The sequence below is a fragment of the Haliotis cracherodii genome, unplaced genomic scaffold (assembly GCF_022045235.1).
Source record: "Haliotis cracherodii isolate W230 unplaced genomic scaffold, xgHalCrac1.p SCAF_38, whole genome shotgun sequence".
Classification (NCBI taxonomy): Eukaryota; Metazoa; Mollusca; class Gastropoda; order Lepetellida; family Haliotidae; genus Haliotis; species Haliotis cracherodii.
Window position 1 is genome coordinate 2,084,552 of NW_027266295.1, and position 22,680 is coordinate 2,107,231.

The following is a 22,680-nucleotide window of genomic DNA, read 5'->3' on the forward strand; positions in this document are numbered from 1 at the left end:
GTGTTGACATGGAAGTTGCCTCCCCTGGGTACCTGGCGTCAGGTGCATGTCTGTGCAGCCTAAAATGCAAATAAAGCCATTTCTGTCTGGTTTTTCCTGTCAATAATCTTTGCATAAAGCGAACGGGTGAATGTAGTGCCATGTACAGGGAAGTATATACATGTTTGAACAGAAATGGAATATATGTGAAGTGTTGTTTAAAACACACCCGAGTGAGGTGATGTGCATGTTTGTAGTGATGGTTAGGAAGCTGCAGTTTCAGGCATACTTACCTGGCACAGGCTTTACAGTGATCCGCAAGGCTGTGGGCCCGGGGCGAGACCTTTCCATTGCACATCGGCTTGGTTGACCCCTGCGATCATCCCAAATGTGGACGACTCGGGTGCGCAATTTATAAGTGTGGGGGACTGCGTTCGCGCTCTCCCCTGGAAAAACCAATCAAAAATAGAAATGCCTTTTTTTCATTCTATTCGTCTATCATGACATGTCCAGTTGTAGTTGTAGTTGTTGTTGTGATTGTTGTGTTTGTTTTGCCGAGCAGCTCCCAAGGAGAAAGATAGGACCCGGAAGGAAACTTGGGTGTTGACATGGAAGTTGCCTCCCCTGGGTACCTGGCGTCAGGTGCATGTCTGTGCAGCCTAAAATGCAAATAAAGCCATTTCTGTCTGGTTTTTCCTGTCAATAATCTTTGCATAAAGCGAACGGGTGAATGTAGTGCCATGTACAGGGAAGTATATACATGTTTGAACAGAAATGGAATATATGTGAAGTGTTGTTTAAAACACACCCGAGTGAGGTGATGTGCATGTTTGTAGTGATGGTTAGGAAGCTGCAGTTTCAGGCATACTTACCTGGCACAGGCTTTACAGTGATCCGCAAGGCTGTGGGCCCGGGGCGAGACCTTTCCATTGCACATCGGCTTGGTTGACCCCTGCGATCATCCCAAATGTGGACGACTCGGGTGCGCAATTTATAAGTGTGGGGGACTGCGTTCGCGCTCTCCCCTGGAAAAACCAATCAAAAATAGAAATGCCTTTTTTTCATTCTATTCGTCTATCATGACATGTCCAGTTGTAGTTGTAGTTGTTGTTGTGATTGTTGTGTTTGTTTTGCCGAGCAGCTCCCAAGGAGAAAGATAGGACCCGGAAGGAAACTTGGGTGTTGACATGGAAGTTGCCTCCCCTGGGTACCTGGCGTCAGGTGCATGTCTGTGCAGCCTAAAATGCAAATAAAGCCATTTCTGTCTGGTTTTTCCTGTCAATAATCTTTGCATAAAGCGAACGGGTGAATGTAGTGCCATGTACAGGGAAGTATATACATGTTTGAACAGAAATGGAATATATGTGAAGTGTTGTTTAAAACACACCCGAGTGAGGTGATGTGCATGTTTGTAGTGATGGTTAGGAAGCTGCAGTTTCAGGCATACTTACCTGGCACAGGCTTTACAGTGATCCGCAAGGCTGTGGGCCCGGGGCGAGACCTTTCCATTGCACATCGGCTTGGTTGACCCCTGCGATCATCCCAAATGTGGACGACTCGGGTGCGCAATTTATAAGTGTGGGGGACTGCGTTCGCGCTCTCCCCTGGAAAAACCAATCAAAAATAGAAATGCCTTTTTTTCATTCTATTCGTCTATCATGACATGTCCAGTTGTAGTTGTAGTTGTTGTTGTGATTGTTGTGTTTGTTTTGCCGAGCAGCTCCCAAGGAGAAAGATAGGACCCGGAAGGAAACTTGGGTGTTGACATGGAAGTTGCCTCCCCTGGGTACCTGGCGTCAGGTGCATGTCTGTGCAGCCTAAAATGCAAATAAAGCCATTTCTGTCTGGTTTTTCCTGTCAATAATCTTTGCATAAAGCGAACGGGTGAATGTAGTGCCATGTACAGGGAAGTATATACATGTTTGAACAGAAATGGAATATATGTGAAGTGTTGTTTAAAACACACCCGAGTGAGGTGATGTGCATGTTTGTAGTGATGGTTAGGAAGCTGCAGTTTCAGGCATACTTACCTGGCACAGGCTTTACAGTGATCCGCAAGGCTGTGGGCCCGGGGCGAGACCTTTCCATTGCACATCGGCTTGGTTGACCCCTGCGATCATCCCAAATGTGGACGACTCGGGTGCGCAATTTATAAGTGTGGGGGACTGCGTTCGCGCTCTCCCCTGGAAAAACCAATCAAAAATAGAAATGCCTTTTTTTCATTCTATTCGTCTATCATGACATGTCCAGTTGTAGTTGTAGTTGTTGTTGTGATTGTTGTGTTTGTTTTGCCGAGCAGCTCCCAAGGAGAAAGATAGGACCCGGAAGGAAACTTGGGTGTTGACATGGAAGTTGCCTCCCCTGGGTACCTGGCGTCAGGTGCATGTCTGTGCAGCCTAAAATGCAAATAAAGCCATTTCTGTCTGGTTTTTCCTGTCAATAATCTTTGCATAAAGCGAACGGGTGAATGTAGTGCCATGTACAGGGAAGTATATACATGTTTGAACAGAAATGGAATATATGTGAAGTGTTGTTTAAAACACACCCGAGTGAGGTGATGTGCATGTTTGTAGTGATGGTTAGGAAGCTGCAGTTTCAGGCATACTTACCTGGCACAGGCTTTACAGTGATCCGCAAGGCTGTGGGCCCGGGGCGAGACCTTTCCATTGCACATCGGCTTGGTTGACCCCTGCGATCATCCCAAATGTGGACGACTCGGGTGCGCAATTTATAAGTGTGGGGGACTGCGTTCGCGCTCTCCCCTGGAAAAACCAATCAAAAATAGAAATGCCTTTTTTTCATTCTATTCGTCTATCATGACATGTCCAGTTGTAGTTGTAGTTGTTGTTGTGATTGTTGTGTTTGTTTTGCCGAGCAGCTCCCAAGGAGAAAGATAGGACCCGGAAGGAAACTTGGGTGTTGACATGGAAGTTGCCTCCCCTGGGTACCTGGCGTCAGGTGCATGTCTGTGCAGCCTAAAATGCAAATAAAGCCATTTCTGTCTGGTTTTTCCTGTCAATAATCTTTGCATAAAGCGAACGGGTGAATGTAGTGCCATGTACAGGGAAGTATATACATGTTTGAACAGAAATGGAATATATGTGAAGTGTTGTTTAAAACACACCCGAGTGAGGTGATGTGCATGTTTGTAGTGATGGTTAGGAAGCTGCAGTTTCAGGCATACTTACCTGGCACAGGCTTTACAGTGATCCGCAAGGCTGTGGGCCCGGGGCGAGACCTTTCCATTGCACATCGGCTTGGTTGACCCCTGCGATCATCCCAAATGTGGACGACTCGGGTGCGCAATTTATAAGTGTGGGGGACTGCGTTCGCGCTCTCCCCTGGAAAAACCAATCAAAAATAGAAATGCCTTTTTTTCATTCTATTCGTCTATCATGACATGTCCAGTTGTAGTTGTAGTTGTTGTTGTGATTGTTGTGTTTGTTTTGCCGAGCAGCTCCCAAGGAGAAAGATAGGACCCGGAAGGAAACTTGGGTGTTGACATGGAAGTTGCCTCCCCTGGGTACCTGGCGTCAGGTGCATGTCTGTGCAGCCTAAAATGCAAATAAAGCCATTTCTGTCTGGTTTTTCCTGTCAATAATCTTTGCATAAAGCGAACGGGTGAATGTAGTGCCATGTACAGGGAAGTATATACATGTTTGAACAGAAATGGAATATATGTGAAGTGTTGTTTAAAACACACCCGAGTGAGGTGATGTGCATGTTTGTAGTGATGGTTAGGAAGCTGCAGTTTCAGGCATACTTACCTGGCACAGGCTTTACAGTGATCCGCAAGGCTGTGGGCCCGGGGCGAGACCTTTCCATTGCACATCGGCTTGGTTGACCCCTGCGATCATCCCAAATGTGGACGACTCGGGTGCGCAATTTATAAGTGTGGGGGACTGCGTTCGCGCTCTCCCCTGGAAAAACCAATCAAAAATAGAAATGCCTTTTTTTCATTCTATTCGTCTATCATGACATGTCCAGTTGTAGTTGTAGTTGTTGTTGTGATTGTTGTGTTTGTTTTGCCGAGCAGCTCCCAAGGAGAAAGATAGGACCCGGAAGGAAACTTGGGTGTTGACATGGAAGTTGCCTCCCCTGGGTACCTGGCGTCAGGTGCATGTCTGTGCAGCCTAAAATGCAAATAAAGCCATTTCTGTCTGGTTTTTCCTGTCAATAATCTTTGCATAAAGCGAACGGGTGAATGTAGTGCCATGTACAGGGAAGTATATACATGTTTGAACAGAAATGGAATATATGTGAAGTGTTGTTTAAAACACACCCGAGTGAGGTGATGTGCATGTTTGTAGTGATGGTTAGGAAGCTGCAGTTTCAGGCATACTTACCTGGCACAGGCTTTACAGTGATCCGCAAGGCTGTGGGCCCGGGGCGAGACCTTTCCATTGCACATCGGCTTGGTTGACCCCTGCGATCATCCCAAATGTGGACGACTCGGGTGCGCAATTTATAAGTGTGGGGGACTGCGTTCGCGCTCTCCCCTGGAAAAACCAATCAAAAATAGAAATGCCTTTTTTTCATTCTATTCGTCTATCATGACATGTCCAGTTGTAGTTGTAGTTGTTGTTGTGATTGTTGTGTTTGTTTTGCCGAGCAGCTCCCAAGGAGAAAGATAGGACCCGGAAGGAAACTTGGGTGTTGACATGGAAGTTGCCTCCCCTGGGTACCTGGCGTCAGGTGCATGTCTGTGCAGCCTAAAATGCAAATAAAGCCATTTCTGTCTGGTTTTTCCTGTCAATAATCTTTGCATAAAGCGAACGGGTGAATGTAGTGCCATGTACAGGGAAGTATATACATGTTTGAACAGAAATGGAATATATGTGAAGTGTTGTTTAAAACACACCCGAGTGAGGTGATGTGCATGTTTGTAGTGATGGTTAGGAAGCTGCAGTTTCAGGCATACTTACCTGGCACAGGCTTTACAGTGATCCGCAAGGCTGTGGGCCCGGGGCGAGACCTTTCCATTGCACATCGGCTTGGTTGACCCCTGCGATCATCCCAAATGTGGACGACTCGGGTGCGCAATTTATAAGTGTGGGGGACTGCGTTCGCGCTCTCCCCTGGAAAAACCAATCAAAAATAGAAATGCCTTTTTTTCATTCTATTCGTCTATCATGACATGTCCAGTTGTAGTTGTAGTTGTTGTTGTGATTGTTGTGTTTGTTTTGCCGAGCAGCTCCCAAGGAGAAAGATAGGACCCGGAAGGAAACTTGGGTGTTGACATGGAAGTTGCCTCCCCTGGGTACCTGGCGTCAGGTGCATGTCTGTGCAGCCTAAAATGCAAATAAAGCCATTTCTGTCTGGTTTTTCCTGTCAATAATCTTTGCATAAAGCGAACGGGTGAATGTAGTGCCATGTACAGGGAAGTATATACATGTTTGAACAGAAATGGAATATATGTGAAGTGTTGTTTAAAACACACCCGAGTGAGGTGATGTGCATGTTTGTAGTGATGGTTAGGAAGCTGCAGTTTCAGGCATACTTACCTGGCACAGGCTTTACAGTGATCCGCAAGGCTGTGGGCCCGGGGCGAGACCTTTCCATTGCACATCGGCTTGGTTGACCCCTGCGATCATCCCAAATGTGGACGACTCGGGTGCGCAATTTATAAGTGTGGGGGACTGCGTTCGCGCTCTCCCCTGGAAAAACCAATCAAAAATAGAAATGCCTTTTTTTCATTCTATTCGTCTATCATGACATGTCCAGTTGTAGTTGTAGTTGTTGTTGTGATTGTTGTGTTTGTTTTGCCGAGCAGCTCCCAAGGAGAAAGATAGGACCCGGAAGGAAACTTGGGTGTTGACATGGAAGTTGCCTCCCCTGGGTACCTGGCGTCAGGTGCATGTCTGTGCAGCCTAAAATGCAAATAAAGCCATTTCTGTCTGGTTTTTCCTGTCAATAATCTTTGCATAAAGCGAACGGGTGAATGTAGTGCCATGTACAGGGAAGTATATACATGTTTGAACAGAAATGGAATATATGTGAAGTGTTGTTTAAAACACACCCGAGTGAGGTGATGTGCATGTTTGTAGTGATGGTTAGGAAGCTGCAGTTTCAGGCATACTTACCTGGCACAGGCTTTACAGTGATCCGCAAGGCTGTGGGCCCGGGGCGAGACCTTTCCATTGCACATCGGCTTGGTTGACCCCTGCGATCATCCCAAATGTGGACGACTCGGGTGCGCAATTTATAAGTGTGGGGGACTGCGTTCGCGCTCTCCCCTGGAAAAACCAATCAAAAATAGAAATGCCTTTTTTTCATTCTATTCGTCTATCATGACATGTCCAGTTGTAGTTGTAGTTGTTGTTGTGATTGTTGTGTTTGTTTTGCCGAGCAGCTCCCAAGGAGAAAGATAGGACCCGGAAGGAAACTTGGGTGTTGACATGGAAGTTGCCTCCCCTGGGTACCTGGCGTCAGGTGCATGTCTGTGCAGCCTAAAATGCAAATAAAGCCATTTCTGTCTGGTTTTTCCTGTCAATAATCTTTGCATAAAGCGAACGGGTGAATGTAGTGCCATGTACAGGGAAGTATATACATGTTTGAACAGAAATGGAATATATGTGAAGTGTTGTTTAAAACACACCCGAGTGAGGTGATGTGCATGTTTGTAGTGATGGTTAGGAAGCTGCAGTTTCAGGCATACTTACCTGGCACAGGCTTTACAGTGATCCGCAAGGCTGTGGGCCCGGGGCGAGACCTTTCCATTGCACATCGGCTTGGTTGACCCCTGCGATCATCCCAAATGTGGACGACTCGGGTGCGCAATTTATAAGTGTGGGGGACTGCGTTCGCGCTCTCCCCTGGAAAAACCAATCAAAAATAGAAATGCCTTTTTTTCATTCTATTCGTCTATCATGACATGTCCAGTTGTAGTTGTAGTTGTTGTTGTGATTGTTGTGTTTGTTTTGCCGAGCAGCTCCCAAGGAGAAAGATAGGACCCGGAAGGAAACTTGGGTGTTGACATGGAAGTTGCCTCCCCTGGGTACCTGGCGTCAGGTGCATGTCTGTGCAGCCTAAAATGCAAATAAAGCCATTTCTGTCTGGTTTTTCCTGTCAATAATCTTTGCATAAAGCGAACGGGTGAATGTAGTGCCATGTACAGGGAAGTATATACATGTTTGAACAGAAATGGAATATATGTGAAGTGTTGTTTAAAACACACCCGAGTGAGGTGATGTGCATGTTTGTAGTGATGGTTAGGAAGCTGCAGTTTCAGGCATACTTACCTGGCACAGGCTTTACAGTGATCCGCAAGGCTGTGGGCCCGGGGCGAGACCTTTCCATTGCACATCGGCTTGGTTGACCCCTGCGATCATCCCAAATGTGGACGACTCGGGTGCGCAATTTATAAGTGTGGGGGACTGCGTTCGCGCTCTCCCCTGGAAAAACCAATCAAAAATAGAAATGCCTTTTTTTCATTCTATTCGTCTATCATGACATGTCCAGTTGTAGTTGTAGTTGTTGTTGTGATTGTTGTGTTTGTTTTGCCGAGCAGCTCCCAAGGAGAAAGATAGGACCCGGAAGGAAACTTGGGTGTTGACATGGAAGTTGCCTCCCCTGGGTACCTGGCGTCAGGTGCATGTCTGTGCAGCCTAAAATGCAAATAAAGCCATTTCTGTCTGGTTTTTCCTGTCAATAATCTTTGCATAAAGCGAACGGGTGAATGTAGTGCCATGTACAGGGAAGTATATACATGTTTGAACAGAAATGGAATATATGTGAAGTGTTGTTTAAAACACACCCGAGTGAGGTGATGTGCATGTTTGTAGTGATGGTTAGGAAGCTGCAGTTTCAGGCATACTTACCTGGCACAGGCTTTACAGTGATCCGCAAGGCTGTGGGCCCGGGGCGAGACCTTTCCATTGCACATCGGCTTGGTTGACCCCTGCGATCATCCCAAATGTGGACGACTCGGGTGCGCAATTTATAAGTGTGGGGGACTGCGTTCGCGCTCTCCCCTGGAAAAACCAATCAAAAATAGAAATGCCTTTTTTTCATTCTATTCGTCTATCATGACATGTCCAGTTGTAGTTGTAGTTGTTGTTGTGATTGTTGTGTTTGTTTTGCCGAGCAGCTCCCAAGGAGAAAGATAGGACCCGGAAGGAAACTTGGGTGTTGACATGGAAGTTGCCTCCCCTGGGTACCTGGCGTCAGGTGCATGTCTGTGCAGCCTAAAATGCAAATAAAGCCATTTCTGTCTGGTTTTTCCTGTCAATAATCTTTGCATAAAGCGAACGGGTGAATGTAGTGCCATGTACAGGGAAGTATATACATGTTTGAACAGAAATGGAATATATGTGAAGTGTTGTTTAAAACACACCCGAGTGAGGTGATGTGCATGTTTGTAGTGATGGTTAGGAAGCTGCAGTTTCAGGCATACTTACCTGGCACAGGCTTTACAGTGATCCGCAAGGCTGTGGGCCCGGGGCGAGACCTTTCCATTGCACATCGGCTTGGTTGACCCCTGCGATCATCCCAAATGTGGACGACTCGGGTGCGCAATTTATAAGTGTGGGGGACTGCGTTCGCGCTCTCCCCTGGAAAAACCAATCAAAAATAGAAATGCCTTTTTTTCATTCTATTCGTCTATCATGACATGTCCAGTTGTAGTTGTAGTTGTTGTTGTGATTGTTGTGTTTGTTTTGCCGAGCAGCTCCCAAGGAGAAAGATAGGACCCGGAAGGAAACTTGGGTGTTGACATGGAAGTTGCCTCCCCTGGGTACCTGGCGTCAGGTGCATGTCTGTGCAGCCTAAAATGCAAATAAAGCCATTTCTGTCTGGTTTTTCCTGTCAATAATCTTTGCATAAAGCGAACGGGTGAATGTAGTGCCATGTACAGGGAAGTATATACATGTTTGAACAGAAATGGAATATATGTGAAGTGTTGTTTAAAACACACCCGAGTGAGGTGATGTGCATGTTTGTAGTGATGGTTAGGAAGCTGCAGTTTCAGGCATACTTACCTGGCACAGGCTTTACAGTGATCCGCAAGGCTGTGGGCCCGGGGCGAGACCTTTCCATTGCACATCGGCTTGGTTGACCCCTGCGATCATCCCAAATGTGGACGACTCGGGTGCGCAATTTATAAGTGTGGGGGACTGCGTTCGCGCTCTCCCCTGGAAAAACCAATCAAAAATAGAAATGCCTTTTTTTCATTCTATTCGTCTATCATGACATGTCCAGTTGTAGTTGTAGTTGTTGTTGTGATTGTTGTGTTTGTTTTGCCGAGCAGCTCCCAAGGAGAAAGATAGGACCCGGAAGGAAACTTGGGTGTTGACATGGAAGTTGCCTCCCCTGGGTACCTGGCGTCAGGTGCATGTCTGTGCAGCCTAAAATGCAAATAAAGCCATTTCTGTCTGGTTTTTCCTGTCAATAATCTTTGCATAAAGCGAACGGGTGAATGTAGTGCCATGTACAGGGAAGTATATACATGTTTGAACAGAAATGGAATATATGTGAAGTGTTGTTTAAAACACACCCGAGTGAGGTGATGTGCATGTTTGTAGTGATGGTTAGGAAGCTGCAGTTTCAGGCATACTTACCTGGCACAGGCTTTACAGTGATCCGCAAGGCTGTGGGCCCGGGGCGAGACCTTTCCATTGCACATCGGCTTGGTTGACCCCTGCGATCATCCCAAATGTGGACGACTCGGGTGCGCAATTTATAAGTGTGGGGGACTGCGTTCGCGCTCTCCCCTGGAAAAACCAATCAAAAATAGAAATGCCTTTTTTTCATTCTATTCGTCTATCATGACATGTCCAGTTGTAGTTGTAGTTGTTGTTGTGATTGTTGTGTTTGTTTTGCCGAGCAGCTCCCAAGGAGAAAGATAGGACCCGGAAGGAAACTTGGGTGTTGACATGGAAGTTGCCTCCCCTGGGTACCTGGCGTCAGGTGCATGTCTGTGCAGCCTAAAATGCAAATAAAGCCATTTCTGTCTGGTTTTTCCTGTCAATAATCTTTGCATAAAGCGAACGGGTGAATGTAGTGCCATGTACAGGGAAGTATATACATGTTTGAACAGAAATGGAATATATGTGAAGTGTTGTTTAAAACACACCCGAGTGAGGTGATGTGCATGTTTGTAGTGATGGTTAGGAAGCTGCAGTTTCAGGCATACTTACCTGGCACAGGCTTTACAGTGATCCGCAAGGCTGTGGGCCCGGGGCGAGACCTTTCCATTGCACATCGGCTTGGTTGACCCCTGCGATCATCCCAAATGTGGACGACTCGGGTGCGCAATTTATAAGTGTGGGGGACTGCGTTCGCGCTCTCCCCTGGAAAAACCAATCAAAAATAGAAATGCCTTTTTTTCATTCTATTCGTCTATCATGACATGTCCAGTTGTAGTTGTAGTTGTTGTTGTGATTGTTGTGTTTGTTTTGCCGAGCAGCTCCCAAGGAGAAAGATAGGACCCGGAAGGAAACTTGGGTGTTGACATGGAAGTTGCCTCCCCTGGGTACCTGGCGTCAGGTGCATGTCTGTGCAGCCTAAAATGCAAATAAAGCCATTTCTGTCTGGTTTTTCCTGTCAATAATCTTTGCATAAAGCGAACGGGTGAATGTAGTGCCATGTACAGGGAAGTATATACATGTTTGAACAGAAATGGAATATATGTGAAGTGTTGTTTAAAACACACCCGAGTGAGGTGATGTGCATGTTTGTAGTGATGGTTAGGAAGCTGCAGTTTCAGGCATACTTACCTGGCACAGGCTTTACAGTGATCCGCAAGGCTGTGGGCCCGGGGCGAGACCTTTCCATTGCACATCGGCTTGGTTGACCCCTGCGATCATCCCAAATGTGGACGACTCGGGTGCGCAATTTATAAGTGTGGGGGACTGCGTTCGCGCTCTCCCCTGGAAAAACCAATCAAAAATAGAAATGCCTTTTTTTCATTCTATTCGTCTATCATGACATGTCCAGTTGTAGTTGTAGTTGTTGTTGTGATTGTTGTGTTTGTTTTGCCGAGCAGCTCCCAAGGAGAAAGATAGGACCCGGAAGGAAACTTGGGTGTTGACATGGAAGTTGCCTCCCCTGGGTACCTGGCGTCAGGTGCATGTCTGTGCAGCCTAAAATGCAAATAAAGCCATTTCTGTCTGGTTTTTCCTGTCAATAATCTTTGCATAAAGCGAACGGGTGAATGTAGTGCCATGTACAGGGAAGTATATACATGTTTGAACAGAAATGGAATATATGTGAAGTGTTGTTTAAAACACACCCGAGTGAGGTGATGTGCATGTTTGTAGTGATGGTTAGGAAGCTGCAGTTTCAGGCATACTTACCTGGCACAGGCTTTACAGTGATCCGCAAGGCTGTGGGCCCGGGGCGAGACCTTTCCATTGCACATCGGCTTGGTTGACCCCTGCGATCATCCCAAATGTGGACGACTCGGGTGCGCAATTTATAAGTGTGGGGGACTGCGTTCGCGCTCTCCCCTGGAAAAACCAATCAAAAATAGAAATGCCTTTTTTTCATTCTATTCGTCTATCATGACATGTCCAGTTGTAGTTGTAGTTGTTGTTGTGATTGTTGTGTTTGTTTTGCCGAGCAGCTCCCAAGGAGAAAGATAGGACCCGGAAGGAAACTTGGGTGTTGACATGGAAGTTGCCTCCCCTGGGTACCTGGCGTCAGGTGCATGTCTGTGCAGCCTAAAATGCAAATAAAGCCATTTCTGTCTGGTTTTTCCTGTCAATAATCTTTGCATAAAGCGAACGGGTGAATGTAGTGCCATGTACAGGGAAGTATATACATGTTTGAACAGAAATGGAATATATGTGAAGTGTTGTTTAAAACACACCCGAGTGAGGTGATGTGCATGTTTGTAGTGATGGTTAGGAAGCTGCAGTTTCAGGCATACTTACCTGGCACAGGCTTTACAGTGATCCGCAAGGCTGTGGGCCCGGGGCGAGACCTTTCCATTGCACATCGGCTTGGTTGACCCCTGCGATCATCCCAAATGTGGACGACTCGGGTGCGCAATTTATAAGTGTGGGGGACTGCGTTCGCGCTCTCCCCTGGAAAAACCAATCAAAAATAGAAATGCCTTTTTTTCATTCTATTCGTCTATCATGACATGTCCAGTTGTAGTTGTAGTTGTTGTTGTGATTGTTGTGTTTGTTTTGCCGAGCAGCTCCCAAGGAGAAAGATAGGACCCGGAAGGAAACTTGGGTGTTGACATGGAAGTTGCCTCCCCTGGGTACCTGGCGTCAGGTGCATGTCTGTGCAGCCTAAAATGCAAATAAAGCCATTTCTGTCTGGTTTTTCCTGTCAATAATCTTTGCATAAAGCGAACGGGTGAATGTAGTGCCATGTACAGGGAAGTATATACATGTTTGAACAGAAATGGAATATATGTGAAGTGTTGTTTAAAACACACCCGAGTGAGGTGATGTGCATGTTTGTAGTGATGGTTAGGAAGCTGCAGTTTCAGGCATACTTACCTGGCACAGGCTTTACAGTGATCCGCAAGGCTGTGGGCCCGGGGCGAGACCTTTCCATTGCACATCGGCTTGGTTGACCCCTGCGATCATCCCAAATGTGGACGACTCGGGTGCGCAATTTATAAGTGTGGGGGACTGCGTTCGCGCTCTCCCCTGGAAAAACCAATCAAAAATAGAAATGCCTTTTTTTCATTCTATTCGTCTATCATGACATGTCCAGTTGTAGTTGTAGTTGTTGTTGTGATTGTTGTGTTTGTTTTGCCGAGCAGCTCCCAAGGAGAAAGATAGGACCCGGAAGGAAACTTGGGTGTTGACATGGAAGTTGCCTCCCCTGGGTACCTGGCGTCAGGTGCATGTCTGTGCAGCCTAAAATGCAAATAAAGCCATTTCTGTCTGGTTTTTCCTGTCAATAATCTTTGCATAAAGCGAACGGGTGAATGTAGTGCCATGTACAGGGAAGTATATACATGTTTGAACAGAAATGGAATATATGTGAAGTGTTGTTTAAAACACACCCGAGTGAGGTGATGTGCATGTTTGTAGTGATGGTTAGGAAGCTGCAGTTTCAGGCATACTTACCTGGCACAGGCTTTACAGTGATCCGCAAGGCTGTGGGCCCGGGGCGAGACCTTTCCATTGCACATCGGCTTGGTTGACCCCTGCGATCATCCCAAATGTGGACGACTCGGGTGCGCAATTTATAAGTGTGGGGGACTGCGTTCGCGCTCTCCCCTGGAAAAACCAATCAAAAATAGAAATGCCTTTTTTTCATTCTATTCGTCTATCATGACATGTCCAGTTGTAGTTGTAGTTGTTGTTGTGATTGTTGTGTTTGTTTTGCCGAGCAGCTCCCAAGGAGAAAGATAGGACCCGGAAGGAAACTTGGGTGTTGACATGGAAGTTGCCTCCCCTGGGTACCTGGCGTCAGGTGCATGTCTGTGCAGCCTAAAATGCAAATAAAGCCATTTCTGTCTGGTTTTTCCTGTCAATAATCTTTGCATAAAGCGAACGGGTGAATGTAGTGCCATGTACAGGGAAGTATATACATGTTTGAACAGAAATGGAATATATGTGAAGTGTTGTTTAAAACACACCCGAGTGAGGTGATGTGCATGTTTGTAGTGATGGTTAGGAAGCTGCAGTTTCAGGCATACTTACCTGGCACAGGCTTTACAGTGATCCGCAAGGCTGTGGGCCCGGGGCGAGACCTTTCCATTGCACATCGGCTTGGTTGACCCCTGCGATCATCCCAAATGTGGACGACTCGGGTGCGCAATTTATAAGTGTGGGGGACTGCGTTCGCGCTCTCCCCTGGAAAAACCAATCAAAAATAGAAATGCCTTTTTTTCATTCTATTCGTCTATCATGACATGTCCAGTTGTAGTTGTAGTTGTTGTTGTGATTGTTGTGTTTGTTTTGCCGAGCAGCTCCCAAGGAGAAAGATAGGACCCGGAAGGAAACTTGGGTGTTGACATGGAAGTTGCCTCCCCTGGGTACCTGGCGTCAGGTGCATGTCTGTGCAGCCTAAAATGCAAATAAAGCCATTTCTGTCTGGTTTTTCCTGTCAATAATCTTTGCATAAAGCGAACGGGTGAATGTAGTGCCATGTACAGGGAAGTATATACATGTTTGAACAGAAATGGAATATATGTGAAGTGTTGTTTAAAACACACCCGAGTGAGGTGATGTGCATGTTTGTAGTGATGGTTAGGAAGCTGCAGTTTCAGGCATACTTACCTGGCACAGGCTTTACAGTGATCCGCAAGGCTGTGGGCCCGGGGCGAGACCTTTCCATTGCACATCGGCTTGGTTGACCCCTGCGATCATCCCAAATGTGGACGACTCGGGTGCGCAATTTATAAGTGTGGGGGACTGCGTTCGCGCTCTCCCCTGGAAAAACCAATCAAAAATAGAAATGCCTTTTTTTCATTCTATTCGTCTATCATGACATGTCCAGTTGTAGTTGTAGTTGTTGTTGTGATTGTTGTGTTTGTTTTGCCGAGCAGCTCCCAAGGAGAAAGATAGGACCCGGAAGGAAACTTGGGTGTTGACATGGAAGTTGCCTCCCCTGGGTACCTGGCGTCAGGTGCATGTCTGTGCAGCCTAAAATGCAAATAAAGCCATTTCTGTCTGGTTTTTCCTGTCAATAATCTTTGCATAAAGCGAACGGGTGAATGTAGTGCCATGTACAGGGAAGTATATACATGTTTGAACAGAAATGGAATATATGTGAAGTGTTGTTTAAAACACACCCGAGTGAGGTGATGTGCATGTTTGTAGTGATGGTTAGGAAGCTGCAGTTTCAGGCATACTTACCTGGCACAGGCTTTACAGTGATCCGCAAGGCTGTGGGCCCGGGGCGAGACCTTTCCATTGCACATCGGCTTGGTTGACCCCTGCGATCATCCCAAATGTGGACGACTCGGGTGCGCAATTTATAAGTGTGGGGGACTGCGTTCGCGCTCTCCCCTGGAAAAACCAATCAAAAATAGAAATGCCTTTTTTTCATTCTATTCGTCTATCATGACATGTCCAGTTGTAGTTGTAGTTGTTGTTGTGATTGTTGTGTTTGTTTTGCCGAGCAGCTCCCAAGGAGAAAGATAGGACCCGGAAGGAAACTTGGGTGTTGACATGGAAGTTGCCTCCCCTGGGTACCTGGCGTCAGGTGCATGTCTGTGCAGCCTAAAATGCAAATAAAGCCATTTCTGTCTGGTTTTTCCTGTCAATAATCTTTGCATAAAGCGAACGGGTGAATGTAGTGCCATGTACAGGGAAGTATATACATGTTTGAACAGAAATGGAATATATGTGAAGTGTTGTTTAAAACACACCCGAGTGAGGTGATGTGCATGTTTGTAGTGATGGTTAGGAAGCTGCAGTTTCAGGCATACTTACCTGGCACAGGCTTTACAGTGATCCGCAAGGCTGTGGGCCCGGGGCGAGACCTTTCCATTGCACATCGGCTTGGTTGACCCCTGCGATCATCCCAAATGTGGACGACTCGGGTGCGCAATTTATAAGTGTGGGGGACTGCGTTCGCGCTCTCCCCTGGAAAAACCAATCAAAAATAGAAATGCCTTTTTTTCATTCTATTCGTCTATCATGACATGTCCAGTTGTAGTTGTAGTTGTTGTTGTGATTGTTGTGTTTGTTTTGCCGAGCAGCTCCCAAGGAGAAAGATAGGACCCGGAAGGAAACTTGGGTGTTGACATGGAAGTTGCCTCCCCTGGGTACCTGGCGTCAGGTGCATGTCTGTGCAGCCTAAAATGCAAATAAAGCCATTTCTGTCTGGTTTTTCCTGTCAATAATCTTTGCATAAAGCGAACGGGTGAATGTAGTGCCATGTACAGGGAAGTATATACATGTTTGAACAGAAATGGAATATATGTGAAGTGTTGTTTAAAACACACCCGAGTGAGGTGATGTGCATGTTTGTAGTGATGGTTAGGAAGCTGCAGTTTCAGGCATACTTACCTGGCACAGGCTTTACAGTGATCCGCAAGGCTGTGGGCCCGGGGCGAGACCTTTCCATTGCACATCGGCTTGGTTGACCCCTGCGATCATCCCAAATGTGGACGACTCGGGTGCGCAATTTATAAGTGTGGGGGACTGCGTTCGCGCTCTCCCCTGGAAAAACCAATCAAAAATAGAAATGCCTTTTTTTCATTCTATTCGTCTATCATGACATGTCCAGTTGTAGTTGTAGTTGTTGTTGTGATTGTTGTGTTTGTTTTGCCGAGCAGCTCCCAAGGAGAAAGATAGGACCCGGAAGGAAACTTGGGTGTTGACATGGAAGTTGCCTCCCCTGGGTACCTGGCGTCAGGTGCATGTCTGTGCAGCCTAAAATGCAAATAAAGCCATTTCTGTCTGGTTTTTCCTGTCAATAATCTTTGCATAAAGCGAACGGGTGAATGTAGTGCCATGTACAGGGAAGTATATACATGTTTGAACAGAAATGGAATATATGTGAAGTGTTGTTTAAAACACACCCGAGTGAGGTGATGTGCATGTTTGTAGTGATGGTTAGGAAGCTGCAGTTTCAGGCATACTTACCTGGCACAGGCTTTACAGTGATCCGCAAGGCTGTGGGCCCGGGGCGAGACCTTTCCATTGCACATCGGCTTGGTTGACCCCTGCGATCATCCCAAATGTGGACGACTCGGGTGCGCAATTTATAAGTGTGGGGGACTGCGTTCGCGCTCTCCCCTGGAAAAACCAATCAAAAATAGAAATGCCTTTTTTTCATTCTATTCGTCTATCATGACATGTCCAGTTGTAGTTGTAGTTGTTGTTGTGATTGTTGTGTTTGTTTTGCCGAGCAGCTCCCAAGGAGAAAGATAGGACCCGGAAGGAAACTTGGGTGTTGACATGGAAGTTGCCTCCCCTGGGTACCTGGCGTCAGGTGCATGTCTGTGCAGCCTAAAATGCAAATAAAGCCATTTCTGTCTGGTTTTTCCTGTCAATAATCTTTGCATAAAGCGAACGGGTGAATGTAGTGCCATGTACAGGGAAGTATATACATGTTTGAACAGAAATGGAATATATGTGAAGTGTTGTTTAAAACACACCCGAGTGAGGTGATGTGCATGTTTGTAGTGATGGTTAGGAAGCTGCAGTTTCAGGCATACTTACCTGGCACAGGCTTTACAGTGATCCGCAAGGCTGTGGGCCCGGGGCGAGACCTTTCCATTGCACATCGGCTTGGTTGACCCCTGCGATCATCCCAAATGTGGACGACTCGGGTGCGCAATTTATAAGTGTGGGGGACTGCGTTCGCGCTCTCCCCTGGAAAAACCAATCAAAAATAGAAATGCCTTTTTTTCATTCTATTCGTCTATCATGACATGTCCAGTTGTAGTTGTAGTTGTTGTTGTGATTGTTGTGTTTGTTTTGCCGAGCAGCTCCCAAGGAGAAAGATAGGACCCGGAAGGAAACTTGGGTGTTGACATGGAAGTTGCCTCCCCTGGGTACCTGGCGTCAGGTGCATGTCTGTGCAGCCTAAAATGCAAATAAAGCCATTTCTGTCTGGTTTTTCCTGTCAATAATCTTTGCATAAAGCGAACGGGTGAATGTAGTGCCATGTACAGGGAAGTATATACATGTTTGAACAGAAATGGAATATATGTGAAGTGTTGTTTAAAACACACCCGAGTGAGGTGATGTGCATGTTTGTAGTGATGGTTAGGAAGCTGCAGTTTCAGGCATACTTACCTGGCACAGGCTTTACAGTGATCCGCAAGGCTGTGGGCCCGGGGCGAGACCTTTCCATTGCACATCGGCTTGGTTGACCCCTGCGATCATCCCAAATGTGGACGACTCGGGTGCGCAATTTATAAGTGTGGGGGACTGCGTTCGCGCTCTCCCCTGGAAAAACCAATCAAAAATAGAAATGCCTTTTTTTCATTCTATTCGTCTATCATGACATGTCCAGTTGTAGTTGTAGTTGTTGTTGTGATTGTTGTGTTTGTTTTGCCGAGCAGCTCCCAAGGAGAAAGATAGGACCCGGAAGGAAACTTGGGTGTTGACATGGAAGTTGCCTCCCCTGGGTACCTGGCGTCAGGTGCATGTCTGTGCAGCCTAAAATGCAAATAAAGCCATTTCTGTCTGGTTTTTCCTGTCAATAATCTTTGCATAAAGCGAACGGGTGAATGTAGTGCCATGTACAGGGAAGTATATACATGTTTGAACAGAAATGGAATATATGTGAAGTGTTGTTTAAAACACACCCGAGTGAGGTGATGTGCATGTTTGTAGTGATGGTTAGGAAGCTGCAGTTTCAGGCATACTTACCTGGCACAGGCTTTACAGTGATCCGCAAGGCTGTGGGCCCGGGGCGAGACCTTTCCATTGCACATCGGCTTGGTTGACCCCTGCGATCATCCCAAATGTGGACGACTCGGGTGCGCAATTTATAAGTGTGGGGGACTGCGTTCGCGCTCTCCCCTGGAAAAACCAATCAAAAATAGAAATGCCTTTTTTTCATTCTATTCGTCTATCATGACATGTCCAGTTGTAGTTGTAGTTGTTGTTGTGATTGTTGTGTTTGTTTTGCCGAGCAGCTCCCAAGGAGAAAGATAGGACCCGGAAGGAAACTTGGGTGTTGACATGGAAGTTGCCTCCCCTGGGTACCTGGCGTCAGGTGCATGTCTGTGCAGCCTAAAATGCAAATAAAGCCATTTCTGTCTGGTTTTTCCTGTCAATAATCTTTGCATAAAGCGAACGGGTGAATGTATTGCCATGTACAGGGAAGTATATACATGTTTGAACAGAAATGGAATATATGTGAAGTGTTGTTTAAAACACACCCGAGTGAGGTGATGTGCATGTTTGTAGTGATGGTTAGGAAGCTGCAGTTTCAGGCATACTTACCTGGCACAGGCTTTACAGTGATCCGCAAGGCTGTGGGCCCGGGGCGAGACCTTTCCATTGCACATCGGCTTGGTTGACCCCTGCGATCATCCCAAATGTGGACGACTCGGGTGCGCAATTTATAAGTGTGGGGGACTGCGTTCGCGCTCTCCCCTGGAAAAACCAATCAAAAATAGAAATGCCTTTTTTTCATTCTATTCGTCTATCATGACATGTCCAGTTGTAGTTGTAGTTGTTGTTGTGATTGTTGTGTTTGTTTTGCCGAGCAGCTCCCAAGGAGAAAGATAGGACCCGGAAGGAAACTTGGGTGTTGACATGGAAGTTGCCTCCCCTGGGTACCTGGCGTCAGGTGCATGTCTGTGCAGCCTAAAATGCAAATAAAGCCATTTCTGTCTGGTTTTTCCTGTCAATAATCTTTGCATAAAGCGAACGGGTGAATGTAGTGCCATGTACAGGGAAGTATATACATGTTTGAACAGAAATGGAATATATGTGAAGTGTTGTTTAAAACACACCCGAGTGAGGTGATGTGCATGTTTGTAGTGATGGTTAGGAAGCTGCAGTTTCAGGCATACTTACCTGGCACAGGCTTTACAGTGATCCGCAAGGCTGTGGGCCCGGGGCGAGACCTTTCCATTGCACATCGGCTTGGTTGACCCCTGCGATCATCCCAAATGTGGACGACTCGGGTGCGCAATTTATAAGTGTGGGGGACTGCGTTCGCGCTCTCCCCTGGAAAAACCAATCAAAAATAGAAATGCCTTTTTTTCATTCTATTCGTCTATCATGACATGTCCAGTTGTAGTTGTAGTTGTTGTTGTGATTGTTGTGTTTGTTTTGCCGAGCAGCTCCCAAGGAGAAAGATAGGACCCGGAAGGAAACTTGGGTGTTGACATGGAAGTTGCCTCCCCTGGGTACCTGGCGTCAGGTGCATGTCTGTGCAGCCTAAAATGCAAATAAAGCCATTTCTGTCTGGTTTTTCCTGTCAATAATCTTTGCATAAAGCGAACGGGTGAATGTAGTGCCATGTACAGGGAAGTATATACATGTTTGAACAGAAATGGAATATATGTGAAGTGTTGTTTAAAACACACCCGAGTGAGGTGATGTGCATGTTTGTAGTGATGGTTAGGAAGCTGCAGTTTCAGGCATACTTACCTGGCACAGGCTTTACAGTGATCCGCAAGGCTGTGGGCCCGGGGCGAGACCTTTCCATTGCACATCGGCTTGGTTGACCCCTGCGATCATCCCAAATGTGGACGACTCGGGTGCGCAATTTATAAGTGTGGGGGACTGCGTTCGCGCTCTCCCCTGGAAAAACCAATCAAAAATAGAAATGCCTTTTTTTCATTCTATTCGTCTATCATGACATGTCCAGTTGTAGTTGTAGTTGTTGTTGTGATTGTTGTGTTTGTTTTGCCGAGCAGCTCCCAAGGAGAAAGATAGGACCCGGAAGGAAACTTGGGTGTTGACATGGAAGTTGCCTCCCCTGGGTACCTGGCGTCAGGTGCATGTCTGTGCAGCCTAAAATGCAAATAAAGCCATTTCTGTCTGGTTTTTCCTGTCAATAATCTTTGCATAAAGCGAACGGGTGAATGTAGTGCCATGTACAGGGAAGTATATACATGTTTGAACAGAAATGGAATATATGTGAAGTGTTGTTTAAAACACACCCGAGTGAGGTGATGTGCATGTTTGTAGTGATGGTTAGGAAGCTGCAGTTTCAGGCATACTTACCTGGCACAGGCTTTACAGTGATCCGCAAGGCTGTGGGCCCGGGGCGAGACCTTTCCATTGCACATCGGCTTGGTTGACCCCTGCGATCATCCCAAATGTGGACGACTCGGGTGCGCAATTTATAAGTGTGGGGGACTGCGTTCGCGCTCTCCCCTGGAAAAACCAATCAAAAATAGAAATGCCTTTTTTTCATTCTATTCGTCTATCATGACATGTCCAGTTGTAGTTGTAGTTGTTGTTGTGATTGTTGTGTTTGTTTTGCCGAGCAGCTCCCAAGGAGAAAGATAGGACCCGGAAGGAAACTTGGGTGTTGACATGGAAGTTGCCTCCCCTGGGTACCTGGCGTCAGGTGCATGTCTGTGCAGCCTAAAATGCAAATAAAGCCATTTCTGTCTGGTTTTTCCTGTCAATAATCTTTGCATAAAGCGAACGGGTGAATGTAGTGCCATGTACAGGGAAGTATATACATGTTTGAACAGAAATGGAATATATGTGAAGTGTTGTTTAAAACACACCCGAGTGAGGTGATGTGCATGTTTGTAGTGATGGTTAGGAAGCTGCAGTTTCAGGCATACTTACCTGGCACAGGCTTTACAGTGATCCGCAAGGCTGTGGGCCCGGGGCGAGACCTTTCCATTGCACATCGGCTTGGTTGACCCCTGCGATCATCCCAAATGTGGACGACTCGGGTGCGCAATTTATAAGTGTGGGGGACTGCGTTCGCGCTCTCCCCTGGAAAAACCAATCAAAAATAGAAATGCCTTTTTTTCATTCTATTCGTCTATCATGACATGTCCAGTTGTAGTTGTAGTTGTTGTTGTGATTGTTGTGTTTGTTTTGCCGAGCAGCTCCCAAGGAGAAAGATAGGACCCGGAAGGAAACTTGGGTGTTGACATGGAAGTTGCCTCCCCTGGGTACCTGGCGTCAGGTGCATGTCTGTGCAGCCTAAAATGCAAATAAAGCCATTTCTGTCTGGTTTTTCCTGTCAATAATCTTTGCATAAAGCGAACGGGTGAATGTAGTGCCATGTACAGGGAAGTATATACATGTTTGAACAGAAATGGAATATATGTGAAGTGTTGTTTAAAACACACCCGAGTGAGGTGATGTGCATGTTTGTAGTGATGGTTAGGAAGCTGCAGTTTCAGGCATACTTACCTGGCACAGGCTTTACAGTGATCCGCAAGGCTGTGGGCCCGGGGCGAGACCTTTCCATTGCACATCGGCTTGGTTGACCCCTGCGATCATCCCAAATGTGGACGACTCGGGTGCGCAATTTATAAGTGTGGGGGACTGCGTTCGCGCTCTCCCCTGGAAAAACCAATCAAAAATAGAAATGCCTTTTTTTCATTCTATTCGTCTATCATGACATGTCCAGTTGTAGTTGTAGTTGTTGTTGTGATTGTTGTGTTTGTTTTGCCGAGCAGCTCCCAAGGAGAAAGATAGGACCCGGAAGGAAACTTGGGTGTTGACATGGAAGTTGCCTCCCCTGGGTACCTGGCGTCAGGTGCATGTCTGTGCAGCCTAAAATGCAAATAAAGCCATTTCTGTCTGGTTTTTCCTGTCAATAATCTTTGCATAAAGCGAACGGGTGAATGTAGTGCCATGTACAGGGAAGTATATACATGTTTGAACAGAAATGGAATATATGTGAAGTGTTGTTTAAAACACACCCGAGTGAGGTGATGTGCATGTTTGTAGTGATGGTTAGGAAGCTGCAGTTTCAGGCATACTTACCTGGCACAGGCTTTACAGTGATCCGCAAGGCTGTGGGCCCGGGGCGAGACCTTTCCATTGCACATCGGCTTGGTTGACCCCTGCGATCATCCCAAATGTGGACGACTCGGGTGCGCAATTTATAAGTGTGGGGGACTGCGTTCGCGCTCTCCCCTGGAAAAACCAATCAAAAATAGAAATGCCTTTTTTTCATTCTATTCGTCTATCATGACATGTCCAGTTGTAGTTGTAGTTGTTGTTGTGATTGTTGTGTTTGTTTTGCCGAGCAGCTCCCAAGGAGAAAGATAGGACCCGGAAGGAAACTTGGGTGTTGACATGGAAGTTGCCTCCCCTGGGTACCTGGCGTCAGGTGCATGTCTGTGCAGCCTAAAATGCAAATAAAGCCATTTCTGTCTGGTTTTTCCTG

The 22,680-nt window shown here is 46.5% G+C and overlaps 39 non-coding genes across 39 annotated transcripts; all 39 read left to right on the forward strand.

Moving 5' to 3' along the window:
- The first annotated feature begins 264 nt into the window (after nucleotides 1–264).
- Nucleotides 265–428, forward strand: LOC139477979 (U1 spliceosomal RNA). The gene has a single exon (XR_011654188.1). It is a non-coding gene; the product is annotated as a U1 spliceosomal RNA (small nuclear RNA).
- A 415-nt stretch (nucleotides 429–843) lies between these two features.
- Nucleotides 844–1,007, forward strand: LOC139477980 (U1 spliceosomal RNA). Its single transcript, XR_011654189.1, has one exon. It is a non-coding gene; the product is annotated as a U1 spliceosomal RNA (small nuclear RNA).
- Nucleotides 1,008–1,422: 415 nt separating this feature from the next.
- On the forward strand, nucleotides 1,423–1,586 carry LOC139477981 (U1 spliceosomal RNA). Its single transcript, XR_011654190.1, has one exon. It is a non-coding gene; the product is annotated as a U1 spliceosomal RNA (small nuclear RNA).
- Nucleotides 1,587–2,001: 415 nt separating this feature from the next.
- LOC139477982 (U1 spliceosomal RNA) lies at nucleotides 2,002–2,165 on the forward strand. Its single transcript, XR_011654191.1, has one exon. It is a non-coding gene; the product is annotated as a U1 spliceosomal RNA (small nuclear RNA).
- Nucleotides 2,166–2,580: 415 nt separating this feature from the next.
- Nucleotides 2,581–2,744, forward strand: LOC139477983 (U1 spliceosomal RNA). The gene has a single exon (XR_011654192.1). It is a non-coding gene; the product is annotated as a U1 spliceosomal RNA (small nuclear RNA).
- Nucleotides 2,745–3,159: 415 nt separating this feature from the next.
- Nucleotides 3,160–3,323, forward strand: LOC139477984 (U1 spliceosomal RNA). The gene has a single exon (XR_011654193.1). It is a non-coding gene; the product is annotated as a U1 spliceosomal RNA (small nuclear RNA).
- A 415-nt stretch (nucleotides 3,324–3,738) lies between these two features.
- On the forward strand, nucleotides 3,739–3,902 carry LOC139477985 (U1 spliceosomal RNA). The gene has a single exon (XR_011654194.1). It is a non-coding gene; the product is annotated as a U1 spliceosomal RNA (small nuclear RNA).
- A 415-nt stretch (nucleotides 3,903–4,317) lies between these two features.
- LOC139477986 (U1 spliceosomal RNA) lies at nucleotides 4,318–4,481 on the forward strand. Its single transcript, XR_011654195.1, has one exon. It is a non-coding gene; the product is annotated as a U1 spliceosomal RNA (small nuclear RNA).
- A 415-nt stretch (nucleotides 4,482–4,896) lies between these two features.
- On the forward strand, nucleotides 4,897–5,060 carry LOC139477987 (U1 spliceosomal RNA). The gene has a single exon (XR_011654196.1). It is a non-coding gene; the product is annotated as a U1 spliceosomal RNA (small nuclear RNA).
- Nucleotides 5,061–5,475: 415 nt separating this feature from the next.
- LOC139477989 (U1 spliceosomal RNA) lies at nucleotides 5,476–5,639 on the forward strand. Its single transcript, XR_011654198.1, has one exon. It is a non-coding gene; the product is annotated as a U1 spliceosomal RNA (small nuclear RNA).
- A 415-nt stretch (nucleotides 5,640–6,054) lies between these two features.
- Nucleotides 6,055–6,218, forward strand: LOC139477991 (U1 spliceosomal RNA). The gene has a single exon (XR_011654199.1). It is a non-coding gene; the product is annotated as a U1 spliceosomal RNA (small nuclear RNA).
- A 415-nt stretch (nucleotides 6,219–6,633) lies between these two features.
- Nucleotides 6,634–6,797, forward strand: LOC139477992 (U1 spliceosomal RNA). Its single transcript, XR_011654200.1, has one exon. It is a non-coding gene; the product is annotated as a U1 spliceosomal RNA (small nuclear RNA).
- A 415-nt stretch (nucleotides 6,798–7,212) lies between these two features.
- LOC139477993 (U1 spliceosomal RNA) lies at nucleotides 7,213–7,376 on the forward strand. Its single transcript, XR_011654201.1, has one exon. It is a non-coding gene; the product is annotated as a U1 spliceosomal RNA (small nuclear RNA).
- A 415-nt stretch (nucleotides 7,377–7,791) lies between these two features.
- On the forward strand, nucleotides 7,792–7,955 carry LOC139477994 (U1 spliceosomal RNA). The gene has a single exon (XR_011654202.1). It is a non-coding gene; the product is annotated as a U1 spliceosomal RNA (small nuclear RNA).
- A 415-nt stretch (nucleotides 7,956–8,370) lies between these two features.
- Nucleotides 8,371–8,534, forward strand: LOC139477995 (U1 spliceosomal RNA). Its single transcript, XR_011654203.1, has one exon. It is a non-coding gene; the product is annotated as a U1 spliceosomal RNA (small nuclear RNA).
- Nucleotides 8,535–8,949: 415 nt separating this feature from the next.
- Nucleotides 8,950–9,113, forward strand: LOC139477996 (U1 spliceosomal RNA). Its single transcript, XR_011654204.1, has one exon. It is a non-coding gene; the product is annotated as a U1 spliceosomal RNA (small nuclear RNA).
- A 415-nt stretch (nucleotides 9,114–9,528) lies between these two features.
- LOC139477997 (U1 spliceosomal RNA) lies at nucleotides 9,529–9,692 on the forward strand. Its single transcript, XR_011654205.1, has one exon. It is a non-coding gene; the product is annotated as a U1 spliceosomal RNA (small nuclear RNA).
- Nucleotides 9,693–10,107: 415 nt separating this feature from the next.
- Nucleotides 10,108–10,271, forward strand: LOC139477998 (U1 spliceosomal RNA). The gene has a single exon (XR_011654206.1). It is a non-coding gene; the product is annotated as a U1 spliceosomal RNA (small nuclear RNA).
- A 415-nt stretch (nucleotides 10,272–10,686) lies between these two features.
- On the forward strand, nucleotides 10,687–10,850 carry LOC139477999 (U1 spliceosomal RNA). Its single transcript, XR_011654207.1, has one exon. It is a non-coding gene; the product is annotated as a U1 spliceosomal RNA (small nuclear RNA).
- A 415-nt stretch (nucleotides 10,851–11,265) lies between these two features.
- Nucleotides 11,266–11,429, forward strand: LOC139478001 (U1 spliceosomal RNA). The gene has a single exon (XR_011654209.1). It is a non-coding gene; the product is annotated as a U1 spliceosomal RNA (small nuclear RNA).
- Nucleotides 11,430–11,844: 415 nt separating this feature from the next.
- LOC139478002 (U1 spliceosomal RNA) lies at nucleotides 11,845–12,008 on the forward strand. The gene has a single exon (XR_011654210.1). It is a non-coding gene; the product is annotated as a U1 spliceosomal RNA (small nuclear RNA).
- A 415-nt stretch (nucleotides 12,009–12,423) lies between these two features.
- Nucleotides 12,424–12,587, forward strand: LOC139478003 (U1 spliceosomal RNA). The gene has a single exon (XR_011654211.1). It is a non-coding gene; the product is annotated as a U1 spliceosomal RNA (small nuclear RNA).
- Nucleotides 12,588–13,002: 415 nt separating this feature from the next.
- On the forward strand, nucleotides 13,003–13,166 carry LOC139478004 (U1 spliceosomal RNA). The gene has a single exon (XR_011654212.1). It is a non-coding gene; the product is annotated as a U1 spliceosomal RNA (small nuclear RNA).
- Nucleotides 13,167–13,581: 415 nt separating this feature from the next.
- LOC139478005 (U1 spliceosomal RNA) lies at nucleotides 13,582–13,745 on the forward strand. The gene has a single exon (XR_011654213.1). It is a non-coding gene; the product is annotated as a U1 spliceosomal RNA (small nuclear RNA).
- A 415-nt stretch (nucleotides 13,746–14,160) lies between these two features.
- LOC139478008 (U1 spliceosomal RNA) lies at nucleotides 14,161–14,324 on the forward strand. The gene has a single exon (XR_011654214.1). It is a non-coding gene; the product is annotated as a U1 spliceosomal RNA (small nuclear RNA).
- A 415-nt stretch (nucleotides 14,325–14,739) lies between these two features.
- Nucleotides 14,740–14,903, forward strand: LOC139478009 (U1 spliceosomal RNA). The gene has a single exon (XR_011654215.1). It is a non-coding gene; the product is annotated as a U1 spliceosomal RNA (small nuclear RNA).
- Nucleotides 14,904–15,318: 415 nt separating this feature from the next.
- On the forward strand, nucleotides 15,319–15,482 carry LOC139478010 (U1 spliceosomal RNA). The gene has a single exon (XR_011654216.1). It is a non-coding gene; the product is annotated as a U1 spliceosomal RNA (small nuclear RNA).
- A 415-nt stretch (nucleotides 15,483–15,897) lies between these two features.
- Nucleotides 15,898–16,061, forward strand: LOC139478011 (U1 spliceosomal RNA). Its single transcript, XR_011654217.1, has one exon. It is a non-coding gene; the product is annotated as a U1 spliceosomal RNA (small nuclear RNA).
- Nucleotides 16,062–16,476: 415 nt separating this feature from the next.
- LOC139478012 (U1 spliceosomal RNA) lies at nucleotides 16,477–16,640 on the forward strand. Its single transcript, XR_011654218.1, has one exon. It is a non-coding gene; the product is annotated as a U1 spliceosomal RNA (small nuclear RNA).
- A 415-nt stretch (nucleotides 16,641–17,055) lies between these two features.
- Nucleotides 17,056–17,219, forward strand: LOC139478014 (U1 spliceosomal RNA). The gene has a single exon (XR_011654220.1). It is a non-coding gene; the product is annotated as a U1 spliceosomal RNA (small nuclear RNA).
- A 415-nt stretch (nucleotides 17,220–17,634) lies between these two features.
- On the forward strand, nucleotides 17,635–17,798 carry LOC139478015 (U1 spliceosomal RNA). The gene has a single exon (XR_011654221.1). It is a non-coding gene; the product is annotated as a U1 spliceosomal RNA (small nuclear RNA).
- A 415-nt stretch (nucleotides 17,799–18,213) lies between these two features.
- LOC139478016 (U1 spliceosomal RNA) lies at nucleotides 18,214–18,377 on the forward strand. Its single transcript, XR_011654222.1, has one exon. It is a non-coding gene; the product is annotated as a U1 spliceosomal RNA (small nuclear RNA).
- Nucleotides 18,378–18,792: 415 nt separating this feature from the next.
- Nucleotides 18,793–18,956, forward strand: LOC139478017 (U1 spliceosomal RNA). The gene has a single exon (XR_011654223.1). It is a non-coding gene; the product is annotated as a U1 spliceosomal RNA (small nuclear RNA).
- Nucleotides 18,957–19,371: 415 nt separating this feature from the next.
- On the forward strand, nucleotides 19,372–19,535 carry LOC139478018 (U1 spliceosomal RNA). The gene has a single exon (XR_011654224.1). It is a non-coding gene; the product is annotated as a U1 spliceosomal RNA (small nuclear RNA).
- A 415-nt stretch (nucleotides 19,536–19,950) lies between these two features.
- LOC139478019 (U1 spliceosomal RNA) lies at nucleotides 19,951–20,114 on the forward strand. Its single transcript, XR_011654225.1, has one exon. It is a non-coding gene; the product is annotated as a U1 spliceosomal RNA (small nuclear RNA).
- Nucleotides 20,115–20,529: 415 nt separating this feature from the next.
- Nucleotides 20,530–20,693, forward strand: LOC139478020 (U1 spliceosomal RNA). Its single transcript, XR_011654226.1, has one exon. It is a non-coding gene; the product is annotated as a U1 spliceosomal RNA (small nuclear RNA).
- A 415-nt stretch (nucleotides 20,694–21,108) lies between these two features.
- On the forward strand, nucleotides 21,109–21,272 carry LOC139478021 (U1 spliceosomal RNA). Its single transcript, XR_011654227.1, has one exon. It is a non-coding gene; the product is annotated as a U1 spliceosomal RNA (small nuclear RNA).
- Nucleotides 21,273–21,687: 415 nt separating this feature from the next.
- LOC139478022 (U1 spliceosomal RNA) lies at nucleotides 21,688–21,851 on the forward strand. The gene has a single exon (XR_011654228.1). It is a non-coding gene; the product is annotated as a U1 spliceosomal RNA (small nuclear RNA).
- A 415-nt stretch (nucleotides 21,852–22,266) lies between these two features.
- LOC139478024 (U1 spliceosomal RNA) lies at nucleotides 22,267–22,430 on the forward strand. Its single transcript, XR_011654229.1, has one exon. It is a non-coding gene; the product is annotated as a U1 spliceosomal RNA (small nuclear RNA).
- Nucleotides 22,431–22,680: the final 250 nt, after the last annotated feature.